At 37.5% G+C, this 22550-nt stretch overlaps 1 long non-coding RNA gene across 1 annotated transcript; it reads left to right on the forward strand.

Moving 5' to 3' along the window:
* The first annotated feature begins 11752 nt into the window (after positions 1–11752).
* Positions 11753–16849, forward strand: LOC114263707 (uncharacterized). The gene is made up of 2 exons (XR_003629681.2): positions 11753–14216; positions 16536–16849. It is a non-coding gene; the product is annotated as an uncharacterized LOC114263707 (long non-coding RNA).
* The last annotated feature ends 5701 nt before the right edge of the window (positions 16850–22550 follow it).

The following is a 22550-nucleotide window of genomic DNA, read 5'->3' on the forward strand; positions in this document are numbered from 1 at the left end:
TTACCTTAGTTGCTTAGGGTTTTTTCCTACTTTCTTTCTTTCTTTTTCTTCCTCTTTCTCTTAAACTTACAAGCTCATTCTTTTTTTTTTCTTTTTTTCTTTTTTCGCTTCAGCCGGTTACTATGTGTGTGAAGTGTGAGGAATATGAGTTGTTATAGTCTTGTATTTATAGGCCAAGGAAGAGAGAGAATGGTTGGTTTGGTTTGGTTAGTTTTCAATGGAAACTATTCAAGTTTGGTTGCAATCTAATTGAATCCAATTAGGATTTGTGTTAATTAATCTTAACTAGAAAACGTAGCCCTACTTAGTTGCTAATTGGGAGACACAAGTACATAGCAATAAATGCTAGCCATTTCCTTTTGTTTATTCAAAGATATATTAATATAATATTCAAGATTTTATAAATAAAAAATTAATTTTTCTTGTCCCTACTACTATTCACAGCCAGCTGGTCTTCTACACATGTGGAAGATCAATTTCTTTGTTATTATAATATAATAGATATTATGTACAAATCAGTATAATAATAGTTGTACCTTAATTGATTAAAATATTAGGGATTTTGGGGCCAAAATGCAATAATAAAGAAAGAAAATGGCTGAATCTAAAATTTTGAACTGAAATATATATTTAAATAATGATAAAAAAAACAAATTCGGGTCACGTAGTGCTAGTTCGCAACAAAATGCGCAATACTGAGCTAAAACAACGATTACCGAAAACTAAGATTTTTCTCTTATAAATTTTCATTCTAGGGTTTCTAAATTATTAATTTGGGGTTTTAAAATGTTTCCTAAGTTCTTAGAGTCGATTAGGGTTTGCCGGTTGGCTCGTGCAGTCGTTCCTGATTTCTAAGGTTTAATTTTCAAGAAATGGAGAAGCAGGGTTTCTTATTGAAATTCTTCAACTATAAGGGTTTGGGGAAATTACAAAAAGTTAGGGCCTCACAATCTTTGGCTTCCATCGCTCAACAAATGAAGATATGACAATCCTATTGACGAACCGATATGTGCAATGGACCAAAAAAAGATAGGCCTGACTGCTGCACAATGTCTCTAAACCTACTATTGTCGGTTCTTGACCACTACCGCCACTCAAGAATCTTGGACGAATGATTATAACACCTTAAAGGATTCCTCTCCTGCAACCTAAGTAATAATTAACATAAATAATTTGGTTCAATAAATAATTAAATGAATAAAACATGAAAAAAATATATATACTATCTTTTGCTCCCATATATACCTTGAAGCTCTTCAGTATTGATGGATCTAATGGGCCCCCGGGAAACGAACCAGTGAGTACTTCCTCGTCAGCCAGACCAATATTAGTAGCAGCTAGGGGTGAGCAGCAGATATACCGATCCGCCAAAACCGACCGAACCCAATCGATCCGCCGCATTTTGGATAGATGTGTGATGACAAGCAGACGGTTGCAGATTGATTTTCTCTAATCCGCCAATCTGGCGGACAGACGGCGGATTTGAGATTCCTTTGGCCGCAACCGAACCGCCAAACCACGAGCACCCTTAGTAATTTATAAAACTTTGTGTTTTCAGTTTGTTTAAATATTTTGTTTGTGTTTTCAATTAAAAAAGAGTTTAAATATTCTGTTAAAAAAAATTTCAACTTGAATATTTTTTTTGAATTGAAAAAAAATAAACGTATTATTTATCTATATTTTTTGGTTTTTAAATCTATCTCTAAAAATAATAAATAGAAAATATGATATATGCTGGTTGGTTTTTGTTTTCAAAAACAAATATAAATGTAACAATATAGAGACATACAATCTCTACTACTGCTCTGTTCATGGTTTTGGTGGTTTGAATTGTTTTTATATTTTAAGAACCACATATTGTAATACTTTATGGGGATGAGGCATGCTGTGATTGTAGTATGTGGATGAGGCATGCTGTGATTGTGATATTCTAAAGTTTCAAACTTTCTTGCTTTGGATGAGGCATGCAGTGATTGTAATATTTTTTTAAATCATTGACTGTAACACTTTCTTCTTCTTCTTTTTTTTGAGTAAGTGTACAAGTTGAATTATGTTGAAAATTTATAAAAATTTAAACCGTCAAACCGATTCGCATCCATCTGTCAAACCGCCAATCCGCTCAATCCACATCCGCCAGATTGGCGGATGGATGCAGATTGATTTCCTCCAATCCGCCAATCTGGCAGACGGGTGACGGATTGGAGATTCCATGGCCGCAACCGACCTGTGCCCACCCCTAGTAGCAGCATCATCATTTCCTGAACCATTATCAATCACTTCCTCTTGCAAGATTTGAGGTGCATCCTCCAACACAATATCATGACCCCAACCCCAACCTCGTTCACAAGTAGGATTTGTTAATGCATGACGTCGTCTCTCTGAGGCAGTGGGTGGAATACACGAAGGGTCATCCATTTCTAAAAATGGAATAGAAAACAGTCAAGGATAAGTCCATTCAGAAGTTCAAAACCAAACAATTCCATTTTGTTTGACACTCTAATTTCGAACAACATGCTTCTGTTCGATAGACTTACTCTGAACAATTTAATTATGTTCGACACTAAAATGTCGAACATATTAAAAGTGTTTGACATAAACACTCTGCAAAAAAGGTTAACGTTTGAAAGACTAGTGTCGAACGGTTCGCAAAATGAAATTTTCAAATACAATGCTCATGGCAATGGAAAAACGTACATAAAATCCTAAAATCTAAGTCAAATGAGAATTCTCACCTACTGTATCTCCAATGTGGAGTTGTGTTCCAACTGTGATGATAACAACGATCACCACCAGCGTCTTTGATGAAACAAATAATGGAGAGGGTCATGAACCAAAGGAGAATGGAGTGAAGTCGTCTTCAGCACAAATGAAAATCGGTTTAGACTGGTTCCCAAACCTCTAGGATGACAATGAAACAAAGAATAGAGGAGGATGTTCACAACGTGTGTGTTTTTAGAGTAGAGGTGTGTACTACAAGAAATATAGAAGATTGAAGATTATGGGGTGTGTGAGTAAGTAGGAGTAAAGATGAAAGATCGTGGATGGGGTGTATGAATAAAGGTAAAGATAGAAGATTGTGGTGTGTATTGAACAAATTTCTTATTTATCAAATTACTAAAGGTATGCCTTGAGTAGTGGTGTGTTTTGAAATGAAAGGTGGTGTGTAAATAGAGGCACTCGTGTCTCCCTTCGAATACATTAATTAATTGCCAAATATGGTCTAAATTGATGTACAACTCTTCATGAATTTGAGGTTTCTCATTTCGAAAGAGTTGCGGGGAGTAATGTTAGCACCATAAATAAATAATTTATTATTATTATTATTATTATTATTATTATTATTATTATTATTATTATTGATAAATTGCAGGACACAAGGCACTCTCCTACTCATTTGGAGGTTATAAGCAGTTATGAATCATTACACATGTGGAAATATGATGGAGAATGTGGAGGATAATGGAGCATGAATTGAACGTTAAAGGAAGTTATGGAGACATAAAGATGAAGTGGAAGATCATGGAGTGTGAAGTGTGGAAAATTTAAGAATATGGTAGTTATTAGGTAGTTTTTCCTAAAGATGTTTGCCTATAAATAGCCATTCATGGCTACATTGTAAAAGGATCCAAAACTCAAATAAAAAACAATTGATTTTATTTTTTCTTATCATGTATATTTCCAGCACTTTATTTTCAACAATTCTTTTTTGAAACATAGGAGTAGAAGTAATTTTATGCACTTCCATTTCAAAGCTTAGGAGTAGAGGTAATTAATTATTACTTTGATTGTTCACTCAATCACCCCAATTGTTCACTCAATCATCTTTCTCCTTCTCCCTCATTCTTATTTTAATTTTTCTTTTCTATACACTTAGCAATTTTGAAATCCTCTTCATTGAGGCAAAAGAACTGTCAATACAATTGTTTGATAATTGGCTTGAATTTAATCTGTAAGGATTTTTTAATCCTTGCTAGTGTGCTCACATTTATGGTATTTTTCTTCGTAAGAAAAATAAGCCAACAGTTATATTTGAGAAAAGTATATTAAAGAGTTTTTACTTTTTGGAGTGTAACATTAAGAAAAAGTACACTGAAGAATTTTTTAGTAGACCTTTTAGATGTACCCAATGTCACATCATACCCACTATATTAGAATACCTTTTGAAAATAATAACACTTATGTGTTCATAAAATAAAAGAATAAAAAATAAATAAATAAAGGACTGGGTTTCCCACTAGTCCATGATCGGACTTATAGCGATCCTAGCTTGGACTTGACCCATTTAATGTTTTGGATCTAGGTTTAATTGTCATAAATAGTTATCCATGTCCTATTTTCCCTTATATCTCTTTGAGTTTGGCTTTTGAAATGTGTTGATTGTATTTGGAACAGGTTGGTAGCTTGTCTTTCAAACTTTTGTTACCTAGATTTTTGTTTCTTCACTCGAGCGACACTTCCTGCACTAGAGCGGTCTTTGTGAACCTCCAATATTTCTGTAGGTTTGCAGAAATACTGGGAGTTTGTATTCTTTGCTCAAACGACGACCTCTGTCTGTAAAACTACTAGTAGTTTGTATTCTGCGTTTGAGCTAAGCTTCTTGCGCTGAAGTGGTAAACTTATTGTGTCTGGTCGCTCGAGCGACACATCTTGCGCTCGAGCAAACTGTGCGTATATCAGATCACAGAACCACCTTTTTAGGTCACTTTTTCATTTCACTCTCTCTTTCAACATTCCAAAAACCCTAGGTTTAGACACACACACACTCTCTCTCTGTCTCTCTCTCTCTCTAAAACTTACCTTCTCTCTACAAAAATACCAAGATCTAGTGATTTCTTCACCCTACTCCCTTTGATAAAAAGGTAGAACACTATAGGCTCTCTTTTCATCCAAACAAAAGTAGATTTCGACTTCTTTGAGGTTTCTCCACTCTCTCCTTGATCTTCTAGCTTCGAGATAGGGATTCTCCATACTTTAGTATGGGTTTTGCCCTTGCTATTTGTTATTTCAAAAAATTATGGTAATTTGGGGCTTTTGGTAAAAACCTAGGGTTTGAAATCCAAAATGTAAAAAAGGGGTTTTCAAATGGTTTCTTGAAAAAGGTTGTGATCATAAATTTGGGGGTTGAAATAAGGTATTTCTAGCATTGAATTGGATTTTTAAAGAGAAAATGGTTTTGCCCTAACATGTAAGTGTTAAGATTTTTAAAGAGAAAATGGAATTGATATTGGAAATTATGAAATTGAAATAATGATAATGATAAGGGTGGAGTTGGATATGCATTATCACTACCATTTGAGATTTTGAAAAAAGTGTACCTTTAATGGAAATTTATTTATTTGTTAGAGATATTTGTTTGGGGCTATCGGTGGAGGATAGGTATAATTGTTGTAGAAATTGCATAAGGATTAGGTGAATTAAAACTAAATTCTCATCCATTTTGTATTGAGCATAGTTGCATATTGATTAATACATTGAAAATGTATATGATTTGAGAAAAAATAGGTGGACTTGGAAAGAAGGTGTGAAACACCAAAGTTAAGTTGGCTTGTGTGTCCACAGTGAAAGTCCCGAAAACTGCACATATAAATGGGTGCCGATCCCGCGGACGAAATTCCCGTGAAATGGCAAAAGTAGTACTTGTATAGCCTATGTTTACATGGGTCCTAGTTTACGGTTTCCTCCAGACGAAATTTTTGGGAAAGGTTGTATTGTTTGAAATTCATAGAGTGTGATTCACTGTCCTATTATCTGTTGTAAATGAAATGATTTATGAGCCATGACATTATTATGGCATTGTATAGTTTTGGAAAGAGATATAAAAATGTTTTGGCATGAGCATTGCATATGAATCCACCTTATAGCGTTGTTAAGATTTATACATTGTGTTGGCTTACTTCTACTGGGCTTTGGTTCACCCTATGTGGGAAAAAAATTTTAAGTTCTGATGATATGCATCCACCAAGGACTTAGCTTGGGAAGACTGTGGAACTGAAGGCTCATTGTTGTTATTTTGTATTTAATTTTTGTGCAAGCCTATGGCTTATTTGTATTGAGCTTAAGACTCACTTTTGATGTACCCAAGCATTGACTTGGAAAGATGTAAGCCATTAGGGCATATGGTTATCTGTTTAGCTTTCATTTCCTCTCACTATCTTGTAACACGTGTTGTATATTTAAGATGTACTGTTTATGAATGTATATCGCATGTGTCACATTTTGTATATCAAACTCTGATTAGTGAAGGCTTATCATTTCAGTTATGTTGCTATTTATTAGTTGTTAGAAGATGGGTACATTGTGTTTATTTTAAGGCGTCACAACTTGGTATCAGAGCGTACCGGGTTTGAATATTTTGGGTACGTAGGAAGTGGTTATTACCACAATGGGTTTGTCTTGCTTGATTGAGATATTTATATGTATGGTATACTTATTTGATAACATGATTAAGTGGTTATATAGATATGAGATTTAGTTCTTAAGATATTAATTGGGTCTACAGGTTTCTAGAAGTCCTGTTAGAAGAGCACTCTATCACTGCTATTTTTAATTGGAATTCTAACAATGTCGCGGGACAGTCATTATCTAGGAAAGAAATTTGTATGTGTTTATGTGACTGCGTGCTTATGTAGAGTGAATTATTGTTCTCCACCGCATTAAGATGCGAGTCAGTTAGCTTCAGTACATTTGTAAATGTGTTAATCTCTTCTGTTACCTTCATTAGGATGTTAGGATGTGGACGTGGTGGTGATAGGCGTGGTAGGCCTCGAAGGCATAAGGTGTACATGATGAAATTCCGACGCAAGAGGAAGGGGTTAGTCAGGCCAATGTGGTCGAACCAGTTGGCCAACAGGCCATGGGCGCTTTGGCCCATGAGATGGTCGGAGCTTTTCGGGAATCTATGGACATTCTCAAGGCTGAGAATCAAGTCTAGGCCCAAGTTGTTGAAGCATGGTCGTCTTTCTTGAAGAGGGAGTTCTTCCGCTGTAATCTAGACAAGTTTTTGGGTGATCTTAAAGAGCCTTTGATAGCGGATGAGTGGCTCGAACAGATAGTGAAGACATTAGAGATGCTTGGCATCGAAGGCGATAGATTGAGGGTGACCTTAGCATCCTTCCAGCTGAAGGGAGATGCAGGTCAATCGTGAAAGTATGCACGTGGGCGCATTGGAGTGACTTGGGAGGCTTTTTTCAATGCCTTCCAAGACAAGTTCTTACCTCCCACTACTAGGGAGAAGTTGAGAGATTAGTTCCTGATGCTCAAGCAGCTTAGCTTACCAGTAGCCAAGTTTGAGGCAGCTTTCCCAAGCTTCTCTAGATTTGCACCAAAACTTGTGGCGACAGAGAAACGTCATTGTATTGAGTTCAAGAAGATTTGAGGACCAGGCTTCTTTTCAAGGTAGTTGGGTTGATGATTAAGGACTACGGACGCCTTGTAGAGGTGGCGGCTCAACTTGAGATCATAGTTCAAGTAGATGAAGAACGGATGAGGGGCTCCAGGAGGAGTCAAGAGGTTTAGGGAGAGAGTCAGGACAGTAAGAGGCAGAGAGGTCCCGCCCCACAACGGTCCTAGGAAGTACAGTCTAGGTCCATCTTTCCTGTGCCAAGTTCGTGTTCGGGGAGAGGTAATCCAGGAGGTTTCTCTTGTTAAAAGTGTGGCCAATTGGATCACAAGTCTCCAACTTGCCCGCAGAGAGGAAGAGGACAATAGTCTGCACCGCATGCGGCTCATTCTCAAAGAAAAGAGGGCATCTGCCTACTTGTTACCAGTGTGGGCAATCAGGGCATATAAAGAGGTTTTGCCCTCAGTTAGGTGGCACATCTGGTATGTCTGGTTCGAGGTAGGCACAGAGCCACCAACCTACACAATCAGCACAGGCCTTGAGAGCCAATCAGGGAGCATCTCGGATTCAATCAGTGCATCAGACTTATGTTCCAAGAGGTGAGCAGGTGGAGTAGAGAGACCTACAGGGCGTGTGTTTGCTGTTACCACGCCAGACTTAGTGCCAGCACCTTCAATTGTGAGACGTACTTTCTTGTTATGCAATTCTATTGCCAATGTGTTAATTGATACAGGTGCATCCCATTCATTCATCTCATCTGCATTTGCATTGGCATTGGGGTTAAAATTAGCTCGATTAGCATCTCCACTCAATGTAGAGTCACATGTTGGTGGTGAGATTGTTTTAGAATAAGTGTGTCAAGGTTGTAAGATAGAGGTTGTTAGCCGCCGACTTCCTTTTGTATTTGTGTTAATTGACATGTCGAGTTTTAATGCTATATTGGGTATGGACTGGTTGCCATCGTATCGGGCTGTCATAGATTGTTACTGTTAAAGGGTTACTGTATATATCTTGAGCGATGATTGTGTTTATTTCATGGGAGATAGAGCCGATAGAGCTTTATCTCTAGTGTGTGATCCGCGAAGGTGGAGTGAGTTTAGTTATCTTCTTGCAAACTTATTTGACAGTGAGTGTGACGAAGTCCGAGTTGATTTGACAAGGGTAGGTTGTGAATACTCGAATGTTTTTCCTGAGGATCTCACTAGTTTACCACCTCATCACGAGATTGAGTTCTCTATTGACTTAATGCTTGGCACGACACCGATTTCTGTGGCACCATATAGGTTTGCACTCGTCGATTTGAGTGAGTTGAAGATTCAACTCCAAGAATTTCTAGATAAGGGTTTTATTCGCCCTAGTACTTCGTCTTGGGAGCACGGGCTCTCTTTGAAAAGAATAAAGATGGTGCATTACGACTTTGTATTGATTACCGAAAGTTGAACCGAGTAACTGTTAAGAACAAATACCCAATGCCACAAATAGATGATTTGTTTGATCAGTTGAAAGAGACTTGTTGTTTTTCTAAGATAGACCTGAGATCGGGTTTTCACCAGTTGAGGGTCAGGGAGGAAAATATCCAAAAGATGACATTTCGTATGCGGTATGGCCATTATGAATTCCTAGTGATGCCTTTTGGGCTAACCAACACACCAATCATGTTTATGGATTTGATGAATCAGACCTTTCTTGAATTTTTAGACCGTTTTGTAGTTGTCTTTGTCAACGACATCTTAATTTACTCACCCTCCGAGGAAGAACACGAAGAACTCCTGCAAGTTGTGGTTGAGTTACTTAGAGCCCACAAATTGTATGCTAAATTCGAAAAGTGTGAATTCTAGTTTATGGTTGTATAGCCTACATTTACATAGGTCCTGGTTTATGGTTTCCGCCGAACAAAATTTTCAAGAAAGATTGTATTGTTTGAAATTCTTAGAGTGTGATTCACTGTCCTATTATCTGTTATAAATGAAATGATTTATGAGCCATGACATTATTATGGCATTGCATGGTTTTGGAAAGAGATATAAAAATATTTTGGCACGAGCATTGCATATGAATCCACCTTGTAGCGTTGTTAAGATTCATATATTGTATTAGATTACTTCTGCTTGGCTTTGGCTCACCCTATGTAGGAAAAACATTTCAGGTGCTGATAATATGTCTCTACCAAGGACTTAGCTTGGGAAGACTATGGAGCTGAAGACTCATTGTTATTATTTTGTATATAATTTTTGTACAAGCCTAGGGCTTTATTTGTATTGAGTTTAAGACTCACTTTTAATGTACCCAAGCATTGACTTGGAAAGATGTAAGCCCTTAGGGCATATGGTTATCTGTTTAGCTTTCATTTCCTTTCACTATCTTGTAACACATGTTGTAGATTCAGGATGTACTATTTATGAATATATATCGTATGTGTCACCTTTTGTATATTAAACTCTGATTAATGAAGGCTTATCATTTTAGTTATGTTGCTATTTATTTGTTGTTAGGAGATGGGTACATTGTATTTATTTTGGGGCGTCACAAGACTGAAGGGTACTGTTGGGCCCGTAGGGGTCCACCACGGATCTTGTTTTGATAATCTGAACCATTCAATGTGTAGAATTCATCGAGTACTATACGTTTATAAAAAATCACGTTGATCAGATATTGATAGCTATCTCATCGAATCAGATTTCTGTCAACCGTTTATTTTTTCATCTTCTTTTTTTTTATACAAAATTGATTTGATCACGTAGCTATCAATATCCGATCAACATATTTTTTACAAGCATGTAGTACTCGACGTGTTCTACACATTGAACGGTTCAGATTATTAAAACAGGACTCGTGGTGGGCCCTCACGGGCCTAATAGTACCCTCCAATTCAATCACAGACTAGAGGGAAGCCAACCCCCCCTAACCGAAAAAAATGACTTATGAGTATGCAAGATTTTGAGACGGGACTTTCAGATAAATTTTCCTTTACTAAATACAATATACGAAATCAAATAGAGGGCAAATGTGTTATTTTATAACTTAATCCCCATAGAATTGCAATTCTACTATTTTTATCTCACATCCCCTAACATACAACAGTTCAACATATATGAAATTTATAGTCTAATAAAAATTTTGTTCGTTTGACAAATATATATTTTAGTCAAGAAAAATCATTATAAATTGTCACAACACTTTCTTTGTTTTTCTACACATTTTTTTATAAAAAAATTTAAAAAATAATTTATTCCTAAATGATACTAAAGCCCCAACCAAATAATTGACCCCATAATAAATTAGACCTAAAATCCAAAACCCCTTTATAAATTAGACATAAAATTCAAACCAACCATGCCAGCGGGCCATGCCTTCTATTTATGAAAATTGAATTTTCTTTAATTAATTATGACACAATTTAATTCAATTATTCAAAGCCCACGCTAGTCCACGCTTCACAGCACGTTGTTTCTTAGATTTTTAGCAAACTTTTATGGATTCATAGACAAACAACACGACTTCCTCATTAGAACAATTTTAATGCTATTCTTTATTTTTGATTAGCTAAAGTATAAAAATATGTACTTTTTATTTTATTTAACAATTTTTTTTTTTTATGTACTCTAACGTTATTATTTATTTTATATATTTATACATATAAACTAAAATAGCCTTGGTTTGGGATGAGTATTTAGACTAAAATAATCATATACGACAAAATAGGTTATAGAGATGGTGTTTGGGAAGTGAATTTTTATGTAAGTTTTTTTAGTTGTAGGTTTTTATTGGATAAAAAATTTTTGGTGTTTGGGAAGATAGTTGGGTTTTTATATGGTTGGATGTGATGTTTGTGAGAGAAAAAGTGAAATGATTATGGGGTTGGATGTGATATTTTGTTTGGATGCGTTTTTTTTGGTTTTGTAAAAAGTTTGTCTTTTAGTGAAAAAAATGAGAAAAAAATTTGGAACCTAGGTTCCCAAACACCACCAGAATAAAATATCACATCTAATCTATAATCATTTTATTTTTTTCTTACAAAATTAAAAAAGGTCAAAAAATCTGTTTCAAACGAGACTTCTTAATTCTAAGTTAAAATAAGTAAAAAGTCAATCCACATCCAAAACGAATCGTAAAAAGTCTTTCAATATTTTTCAAATATTACTAGCTTATAGAAATTTTGTTAGGGTGATTTGATATGATCTTGTATTTTTTGAATTTTTATAAAATATGAGTTGGGTTGAAATGATGTGATAGATAAGTAATGTAACTTAAATAAGATAATATAACTTAAATAAAATGATGACTTTTTAATTTTTTTGTTAAAATACGACAAATAAGACCTTATCATATTAATTAACTCATTAAAATAAATAAAATAATATAAAACGAGTAATTGTCTCCTTCATATTCCCCCCAACCAACGTTTACCCAATTATTATTCTCTCTCTCTCTCTCCCTCTCTCTCTCTCTTCCAAGTTCCACCTCTCTGAGTACACGCTGCGCAGACCATGGCTAAACCTTTCCTCATCCTTTCTCTCTCTCTCCTCTTCATCTTCCCTCTCTCCTCTTCAAACCCTAACTCTAACTCTAACTCTAACTCTAACTCATCGTCAAAGTCGCCACCGCTAACCGCCCACGCGGAGCTCACCAACTACGGCTTCCCCGTCGGCCTCCTCCCCACCAACGTCGTCGGCTACACCATCAACACCACCTCCGGCGACTTCGCCGTCCACCTCGGCGACAACTGCAAGATCACCCTCCCTCCTGACAACTACCTCGCCACCTACTCCAAGCACATCACCGGCAAGATCGTCGCCGGCCGCATGGCCGACATAAACGGTATTAGGGTTAGGGCTTTCTTCCAGTGGTGGTCCATCACCAGAATCAAATCCAGCGGCGATGATTTGGTCTTCGAGGTCGGTATGGGACTTTCGGATAAATTTTCCTTTACCAAATACAATATATGAAATCAAATGGAGGGCAAATGTGTTATTTTATAACTTAATCCCCATAGAATTGCAATTCTACTGTTTCTATCTCACATCCCCTAACATACAACAGTTCAACATATATGAAATTTATAGTCTAATAAAAATTTTGTTCGTTTGGCAACTATATATTTTAGTTAAAAAAATCATTATAAATTGTCACAACACTTTCTTTATTTTTTTACATATCTTTTTATAAAAAAATTTAAAAAATTGATAAAATAATTTATTCCTAAATGATACTAAAGCCCCAACCAAATAATTGACCCCATAATAAATTGAATAATACTTGGGACCCCTTTTGGGGGTCACCCCTTTTTGGGAGTCACCCCCTCACCCCTTTTGCCATGTGACAGGTAGTAATTGGAGGAGCAAGAAAAAAAAGAAAAAGAAAAAGAAAATGTAACCAATGAGAGAGAGGGGGTCAAAGGAAGTGGGAGGAAAAAGGGGATGAATCATTGTTGTAATAAATTAGACCTAAAATCTAAACCCACCATGCCAGCGGGCCATGCCTTCTATTTATGAAAATTGAATTTTCTTTAATTAATTATGACACAATTTAATTCAATTATTCAAAGCCCACGCTAGTCCACGCTTCACAGCACGTTGTTTCCTAGATTTTTAGCAAACTTTTATGGATTCATAGACAAACAACACGACTTCCTCATTAGAGCAATTTTAATGCTATTCTTTATTTTTGATTAGTTAAAGTATAAAAGTATGTATTTTTTATTTCATTCAATTAATTTTTTTTTTTATGTACTCCAACGTTATTATTTATTTTATATATTTATACATATAAACTAAAATAGCCTTGGTTTGGGATGAGTATTTAGACTAAAATAATCATATACGATAAAATAGATTATTTTAGTTAGATAGAATAGAATGTCACATCTAATCTATAATCATTTTATTTTTTTCTTACAAAAATTAAAAAAGTCAAAAAATCTGTTTCAAACGAGACTTCTTAATTCTAAATTAAAATAGGCAAAAAGTCAACCCACATCCAAAACGAAACATAAAAAGTCTTTCAATATTTTTCAAATATTACTAGCTTATAGAAATTTTGTTAAGGTGATTTGATATGATCTAAATAAGTGTATTTTTTGACTTTTTATAAAATATGAGTTGAGTTGAAATGATGTGATAGAAAAGTAATGTAACTTAAATAAGATGATATGATTTAAATAAAATGATGACTTTTCAAATTTTTTTTAAAATCATAACAAATAAGGCCTTATCATATTAATTAACTCATTAAAATAAATAAAATAATATAAAACGAGTAATTGTCTCCTTCATATTCCCCCCAACCAACGTTTACCCGATTACTATTCTCTCTCTCTCTCTCCCTCTCTCTCTCTCTTCCAAGTTCCACCTCTCTGAGTACACGCTGCGCAGACCATGGCTAAACCTTTCCTCATCCTTTCTCTCTCTCTCCTCTTCATCTTCCCTCTCTCCTCTTCAAACCCTAACTCTAACTCTAACTCTAACTCATCGTCAAAGTCGCCACCGCTAACCGCCCACGCGGAGCTCACCAACTACGGCTTCCCCGTCGGCCTCCTCCCCACCAACGTCATCGGCTACACCATCAACACCACCTCCGGCGACTTCGCCGTCCACCTCGGCGACAACTGCAAGATCACCCTCCCTCCTGACAACTACCTCGCCGCCTACTCCAAGCACATCACCGGCAAGATCGTCGCCGGCCGCATCGCCGACATAAACGGTATTAGGGTTAGGGCTTTCTTCCAGTGGTGGTCCATCACCGGAATCAAATCCAGCGGCGATGATCTGGTCTTCGAGGTCGGTATGGTCTCCGCTAAGTACCCCTCCAACAACTTCGACGAGAGTCCGGACTGCGAGGGCAAGCGTGCTTCTTCTTGACCTCTCCACATGTTTTTCAGGTTCGGTTTTTCTAATCCCGCTCTGTGTTTTTGATAGGGATTTAAGTAGTATATGTTGATTGATCTGAGAGTAGAGATGTGTTTTAGCTGTTCGTTTTTGTGAATTTGACATATTGTTGTTGCTTTCAGTGAAAGTTTGGTAGCATGACCAATCAAGTACTTTTAACTAGGTATGGAAGTAAATTGAGTTGAGTCTGTAACTTGAGAGTTGCATATTATTGATTATGACTTTGTGCTACATTAGTTTCCATGACTGGTGCATTCAGGACGGATCCAAGGATTCGAACTTTGGGGGAACAAATACACGTAACTTTTCATCGGAAAAAATTGCTATAGAAGTTTTAAATTTTGAGTTATACGTGCACAAGAAACTGAATAATATTACTATTATTCTAACATTCTTTGTCAATATAATTGAGAACAAAAATATAATCACCACTTTTTGTAGTATATATAAAAACATATATGATAGTCTCATCGTCAAAACCTTAAGTAATATATTTTTCCAATCAAATAACTTGTTACAAAATCATCTTATATTTTGAAAATTTTCATAGTTGAAAATGTATGTTTTAAGAAGTAAAATTACAATTCATTCCAATAAACGGTATTAAATTTTATGAACTCAATTTTAAGAATGTCATGTACTTTAACTGGGTCTGGAAGTAAATTGAGTCTGTAACTTGAGAGTTGCATATTATTGATTATGACTTTGTGCTACTTTACTTCCATGGCTGGTCCATTTGTGTACGTGTGTCTATAATGTAGGCTTAATTTCCCTTTAAACTACTACCATTTTTTTCTGCTTGATCCTTAAACTATCAATTTCTTGATTTTAGTTCCAAAAGTTTATAATTTCGGTTCATGTAATCCAATCGGTGATGATTGAATAAATCAGTAACCTGTTATTAGAAGCCTAATTTGATATTCAAAATGATCAATTCAAAATTTGAACAATTTTAACAATAACAAACTATTTTGTGGGGTGTAGTTTGTTCAAAATAGTAACAAAAATGATTATTTGGTTGTATGGTTTATGTTGTTCAATTTTTGATTCAATCAACCTCTGCGTTGCTGGAATACTTAAGTTTGTTATTTTTATTGCATTTAAAAAGAAAATTATGGAAAGTAACGATCGATGAAACTGAGGTTTTTTATCTAGTGGCAATTTGGTGGTATTTGTAAATTATTGTTCCAAAGCGGTGTTTTTTATGGTTTCAGTGAATGTCTTACCATTTCTTTTTGTCTTTAAGCTTCAATTTAGGATGCGGAATTTGTTTTGTGTTGGCGGAAAGAATTACTTAAGCTTGTTTACTTTGTGGTTTTTTGTTTGATTTGTTTGTGGCTGTTATGCCCTTTCTTGTCATTTTTTAAGTAACCGAAAGGCATGCGTACTTTAACCGTGATGGGTTTGTATTCTTTTGTCTCGATGGAGTATGGCCTCCTATGAAGCGCGGGTATCTAAAAATGGTGCCGTGAAATTGGGTTTTGGGCTATCAGTAAAGAATAGTTATGATTGTCAATTTTGTTACTCGAGATTGATTTTGGAAGGAAAAAAGATTTTGCTCTAAATGTCTCAAATGTTGATTTTATGTAAATAATGAGTTTGATGTTAAAAACGTGGAATTGAGTTGTTATTGATGAGGATGGTGGAGTTGGATAGGTATTATCACTCACCTCTTGAAATTAGGGAAAGTTTATCTTCATTGAAAATTGTTTGACTGTTTACAAATATCGGTTTTAGACTATCGGTGGAGGATAACTATGATCGATGTAGAAGTGCATGAAAATTAAGAGAATTGAAACCATTTTTTCATTCACTTATATTGAGCATTATTTCATACCTATACATTGAAAATGTTTATTGTTTTAAAAAAATGGGTGAATATGGGAAATACGTATTGTCTCATTGAAATAAGTTAGCCTGAGTGTCCATGGTGAAAGTCTTAAAAACTGCGCATATACATGGGTGTCGATTCTACGGACGAATTTTCTGTGAAAAAACAATAGTAATACTTGTATAGCCTACGTTTACATGGGTGTCGGTTTACGGTTTCTCACGAACGAAATTTTCGTGAAATGTTGTATTTGTATTGAAATTCTCATAGTGTGATTCACCGCCCTATTTTCTATTGTAAGAGAAATGATTTATGAATTATGATACTAACCTGGCATTACATGATTTATGGAAAGAGATATACAATGTTTTGGCATGAACATTATGTTCATGTCATCTTGTATTTTTTTTAAGATTCATATACTGTATTAGATTATTTCTACTGAGCTTTGACTTACCTTATGTGGGAAAAATATTTTCAGGTACTGATGATATACTTCCGCCAAGGCAATAGCATGGTAGGACTTGGAGCAAGGGCTTCGTTTTGTTTGATTGTTGTATATGTTTTGTACAAGCCAAAGGCCTTTAACTGTATTGGATATAAATCTACTTTTGTTGTAATGAAGAACTGTCTTGAAAAGTTATAAGCCTTTAGGACATTTATTATTTGCTTGATGTTTATTTTATTATATAACATATGCTATAGATAGGCTTATGAATGTATATCTGCATATGTTACTCTTTTATAAACTTACTTGAATACTGATGAAAGATAATTACTTTATCATTGTTGTTATTTATTAATGTTGTGGATGGGTTATTTTATTTATTTTTGAAGCATTACAAACATTCCAATGTAACGCACTAAAAAATTCTTTAGTGTACTTTTCCTAAATGCAACAACGTAATACTAAAACAAAATTTTTTAATGTACTTTTTCCAAACGTAACACTCCAATATAATACTAAAAAATAAAAAAACTCTTTAATATATTTTTTTTCAAACGTAATAGTCCAATCTAATAAAATAAGATAACTCCTTAGTGTACTTTTTTCAAACATAACACTTAAAAAAATTCTTAGTGTACTTTTCCTTAACGTAACACTCAAATGTAATACAACCAAAAAAAATAAAAAAATAAATATAAAAAAACTCATTAGTGTACTTTTACCAAACGTAATACTCTAATCAATATAATCCCAAATGTAATACTCCAATGTAACATACTATAATGTACACACACAAAAAACTAAAAACTCCTTAGTATACTTTTTCCAAACATAACAATCCAATTAATGTAATCTCAAACGTAACACTCCAATGTAACATACTTCAATATAACACACAAAAACAATAAAAATTTCTTAGTGTACTTTTTCTAAACGTAAAACTCAAAGTTTGAAAATATAAATTTGTCTAAAATTTACTAAGAAATTTTTGTACTCCTATTGGAATGTTTTGAAAAATCACACATCCTTTTTTTGAAGTATTTTATTGGAGTGTTATGTTTGAGAAAAGTATACTAAGAAATTTTTTGTATGTTACATTAAAGTATTATACTAAAGAGTTTTTTTGGAATATTATATATGGTAAAAGTACATTAAGTAATTTTTTTTGTATGTTACATTAGAATGTTACATTAAGGAATTTTTTTGAAGTGTTATATTAGAGTGTTATGTTTGGAAAAGGTATACTAAGGAGTTTTTTTGTGAGTTACATTAGAGTATTAGACGAAAGAGTTTTTTTGCAATGGTATGTTTGAAAAAAGTACATTAAAGATTTTTTTAGATTGTTACATTTTGAAATTATACATTTGTTTAAAGCTTACTAAGGAGATTTTGTACTCATTTTGAAATATTTGAAGAATCTCACATCCTTGTGAAATGTTTGAAAAATCCTATATTTCAAGTCATTTTTGTACTCTTTTTAAAAAAAATTCTAAATAAAAAAAATATTATATAAAAATTCATTTCAAATTTGATTCTCATAGATTGTGTACCTTACCTTTCTATCTAACATTAAAAAAAATAAAAAAAAATAATAGAAATAAGTGTATAACTGTAAATCTAATTTTCAAATAATATATTAAATCTACCTTCTAAAATCAATGGGACTAATTGATTTATAAGAATATTCTTAGGACTAAATGAATCATCATTCCTCAAAATGAGATTTATAAGTAAATTTTTCTTTAAAAAAAATCAGTTGGTGGTTTCAAAATTTTATTACAAATACATGAAAAATTTTATGTTCTTAATTATTAATATTTATAAATTTTGTCACTTATTTGTAATTATTTTTCAAAATTATTCTAGAATTAAAAAAAAAATCAAAAAAACGTATTAACATGGGTAGGCCCATAAAGGTTACAGCCCACTATGAACAACCCAAACCTGCCACTTAGGACCCAATACATAACCCAACTGATAAGGCCCAGCACCATCTGGAAGTCAACATGGCATGAAGGACCAATGATATTCAGACACATGACAGGTAAAGGGCAAGCCACATCAACAGACAAAGATCTGCAAAGTTATTGCCACTGCACATCGCCATTAATGTAGCCCCTCACTGCATTTATCACGACAACACCTCTTCGTCGGGACAGCACGCCCTCACCCTGAACAAAGTAAGCTACAGTATAAACTTTTGGCTAAGATGACAGGCCGGAAGGGACAACGAAATGATTACTAAAAGATATAAGCAGAGGTTGAAGGCAAAAAGAAGGTTAAGCTTTCTATCTCTAATTCATCCCTACACTCTACTTCTCTCTCTAACTTGTTCGTCGGAGGGTTTACTGGGGGACTCCCCGTTCCCCGTTGAACTCGTGTGCAGGTTCTCAGGTGGGCTTGACCACTCGGATATTGGCTCGAGAAGCGTGGATTAGTCTGACCCGTTCTGCCAAGAGACCGTTAATATCATCAGTTGGCGCCGTCTATGGGAAGTCGCTTTGCTCCGCGCGCCAGTTGTGCTCATTGTCGCCGGGGACCCTGTTCCAATAACCTTTTCCTGCTACCCATCAACATGTATGGTCACGACTAGATCCATGGCTTCTCACCAAAATGCCGCCGACCATCAAGCCGACCCCCCCAATCCAAACAACCCACCACAATATTTCATTGAGCTTACCAATAGCATCAACCGCATGGCCGAGCAAAACCAAGCCCTGATAAATGCTCTACTCCAAAGGGACCTTCCTATGCCTCCTTCACCACCTCCAGATATTCCGCCCAACCAAGAACAAGCTCCGAGCCATACTATCTCGCAGCCCTATCCACCCAACTTGGAAGGCCTACAACCTCCTTCTCCTCATATAAATCCACCACCTCGACCCCCGCATCCATCGGTCCTGGCACCAACCCCTGAGGGAGAAGCCAGTAGCGTCCAACCCCTGCTCCCTTCCGATGATGATAACATCCCTCTCTGGGATGCAGAACTCCGAGCCATGAAGCTCCAACTCCAATGGATCATACAGAACATCCAGCATAAACCCTCTACCACAGTAAACTCACCATTTGTTGCCTCCATCCGAGACAAACCTATACCCCCCAAGTTCAAAATGCCCACCATCGACTCTTTTGACGGCACGACGGACCCGGTCGACCATCTGGAGACCTACAGAACCCTCATGATCCTCCATGCATTCCCTGACGAGATCATGTGTCGAGCTTTTCCCGTGACACTGAAGGGGTCAGCTCGACTGTGGTTTAACCAGTTACCAACAGACTCCATCTCCACTTTTCAGCACCTCAGTGACTCCTTCATCAGCCATTTTATTGGAGCCTAGCGCCAGCGACGCCCAGCAACCCAACTCCTCAACATTCGGCAGACCGAGAGGGAGTCGTTACGCAGTTTCATTACCCGCTTCAACACCGAAGCCCTGCAAGTAGCGGAAAATGATAACAAGGTCATCCTTACTGCTTTCATGGCTGGTCTGCGGTCGTCCGACTTCCTGTTCTCCCTCTCTAAAAACCCCCCGACCTCCATGGCAGCCCTACTCTCCAAAGCCTAAAAATACATGAATGCTGAGGATTCCCTAGCCGCCCGGCAAGATCCAATAACCAAAAACCCAACTCCCAGAGAAAAGAGAAAAGACTCAGAACCCAGAAACACTCAGTATAATAGCCAAACACTGCACTATACCGACCGATCCCCCCGAACTGGCTGGTCGGCACCAGCCCGACCGTCCGGTCGGTTCGAGCAGTACACACCTCTTAATTTCCCCATGGAACAAGTCCTCAATCAGATCCAGCGGGACTACCCCCTCAAATGGCCCCAACCTTCACGAACCCCTTCCAATCGGAAAGACCAATCCAAATATTGTCGTTTTTACCAGGACCATGGCCATAACACCGATGAGTGCGTTAACCTCAAAGATCAGGTCAAGACCCTAATACGTCAGGGACGTCTTAGCCGGTTCACGGACACCCGCCCTCGGCAGAGGCAAAGAACTGAGCCCCCCAGAGACAACTGCCGGCGCAGCCCCCCCGGCAGCCAGCCCAACCTAACCAAGGCCATGATCGCCCTCCACAGTAACCTCGGCCACCAGGCAATCCCCTTCCACCTGTTGGAGAAATCAAAGTCATTTCAGGCGGCCTTGCTTATGGTGAACCATCCCGCTCGACTCAGAGGGCAGAACTCAAAAATATAAGGCAGGACTCAGACAAAGCAGTTGCCACGGTCAACCAACCCTTCAAACAGCCCAAGCAGTGGACCGAGCCTATCATCTTCACGAACGTCGACTATACAGGCATCCGTTATCCTCATGATGACCCTCTCGTCATTTCTGCCCTCCTCTCCAACTACAAGGTCAGACGAGTTCTCATCGACACCGGCAGTTCTTCAGATATCATCTTTCTCAACTGCTTTCGCCAGCTCAAAACTGGAGAGGAAAGTCTGTCTCCTCTCCAAACCCCGTTGGTCGGTTTCACTGGCGACTGGGTGACCTCCATCGGCTCTATCGATCTCCCCATCACAATCGGCGAGTACCCACATCAGACTACAAAGTTGCTCACCTTCCTTGTTATCGACTGCCCATCCGCCTACAACATCATCCTTGGCCGCACTGCCCTAAATGCCTTTCAAGCTATCACATCAACTTATCACCTTGCCATTAAGTTTCCCACCGATCTGGGGGTCGGGATTGTAAGGGGAGAGCAGACAGTAGCCAGGGAATGCTATGCCGCCTCACTCAAAGAAGTCAAGCTGAAGGAAGCCATGATCATTGAAGAACTGGACGCCGGGGATGAGGACGAGCTGGTCAGAGGGGAACCTGTAGAGGAGCTCGTTGAGGTTCCCATCGATCCCACCAACCCGACGAAAACCGCCAAAATCGACAGCTAACTGTCCCCCCGAGCAAAGGCCGGCCTTACTGCCCTCCTAATCGAGCACAACGACGTATTCGCCTAGACCCACTCAGACATGCCGGGTATTGACCCCTCATTCATAACCCACCGCCTCAGCATCGAACCCCATTTCCGACCTTACCGCTAGAAGCAGCGCATTTTCCACCCAGAGCGCAATACTCTCATCACCGCAGAGGTCGACAAACTCCTTGAGGCACAATTCATCAAGAACGTGGACTACCCTAGATGGTTGTCAAACGTGGTCCTGGTCCGCAAGAACAATGGTAAATGGCGACTCTGTGTCGACTACTCAGATCTCAACCGAGCTTGCCCCAAAGATAGTTATCCTCTTCCCTGCATAGATCTGCTGGTCGACGCCACGGCCGGTCACCAAATACATAGCTTCACGGATGCCTTCTCTGGGTACAACCAAATTCTAATGCACCCATCTAATCGGGAACACACCTCCTTGATTACCGACCGAGGCACCTACCATTACCGTGTGATGCCATTTGGACTGAAAAATGCTGGGGCCACCTACTAACGGTTGGTCAACGCCGTTTTCCATCATCAGATCGGTCGAAATATGGAAGTATATGTCGACGACATGCTAGTCAAGAGCAAACTCTCCGCTGATCATCTGGCCGACCTGCAAGAGACCTTCACCACCCTACGAAAGTACCAAATGAAGCTCAACCCAGAGAAGTGCGCCTTCGGCGTAGGATCTAGGAAGTTCTTGGGTTTCATGGTCAGTCAGCGGGACATTGAAGCTAACCATGAAAAGATCAAGGCCTTGATTGAAATGCAGTCACCCAAAATGGTTAAGGAAGTTCAGAGACTCACTGGTCGAGTTGCCGCCCTCAACCGCTCCATTTGCCACGCAACGGATAAGTGCCTCCCCTTCTTCAAAGTTCTTCGACAAACTTTTGAATGGACGACCGAGTCCGAAGAGGCTTTTCAGCAGTTGAAGCAGTGCATGGCCAACCCCCCCTCCTTTCTCAAGCAATCACTGGCGAACCCCTCTTCCTCTACTTAGCCGTTTCAAGCACCGCAGTCAGTGCAGTTTTTATCAGAGAAGACGACTCTGTTCAATGGCCAATCTACTACATCAGTCGGGCCCTCAGGGGCACCGAGCAGAATTACCCACTGTTA

This window comes from Camellia sinensis, chromosome 13 (assembly GCF_055761805.1).
Source record: "Camellia sinensis isolate YWXY chromosome 13, ASM5576180v1, whole genome shotgun sequence".
Lineage (NCBI taxonomy): Eukaryota > Viridiplantae > Streptophyta > Magnoliopsida > Ericales > Theaceae > Camellia > Camellia sinensis.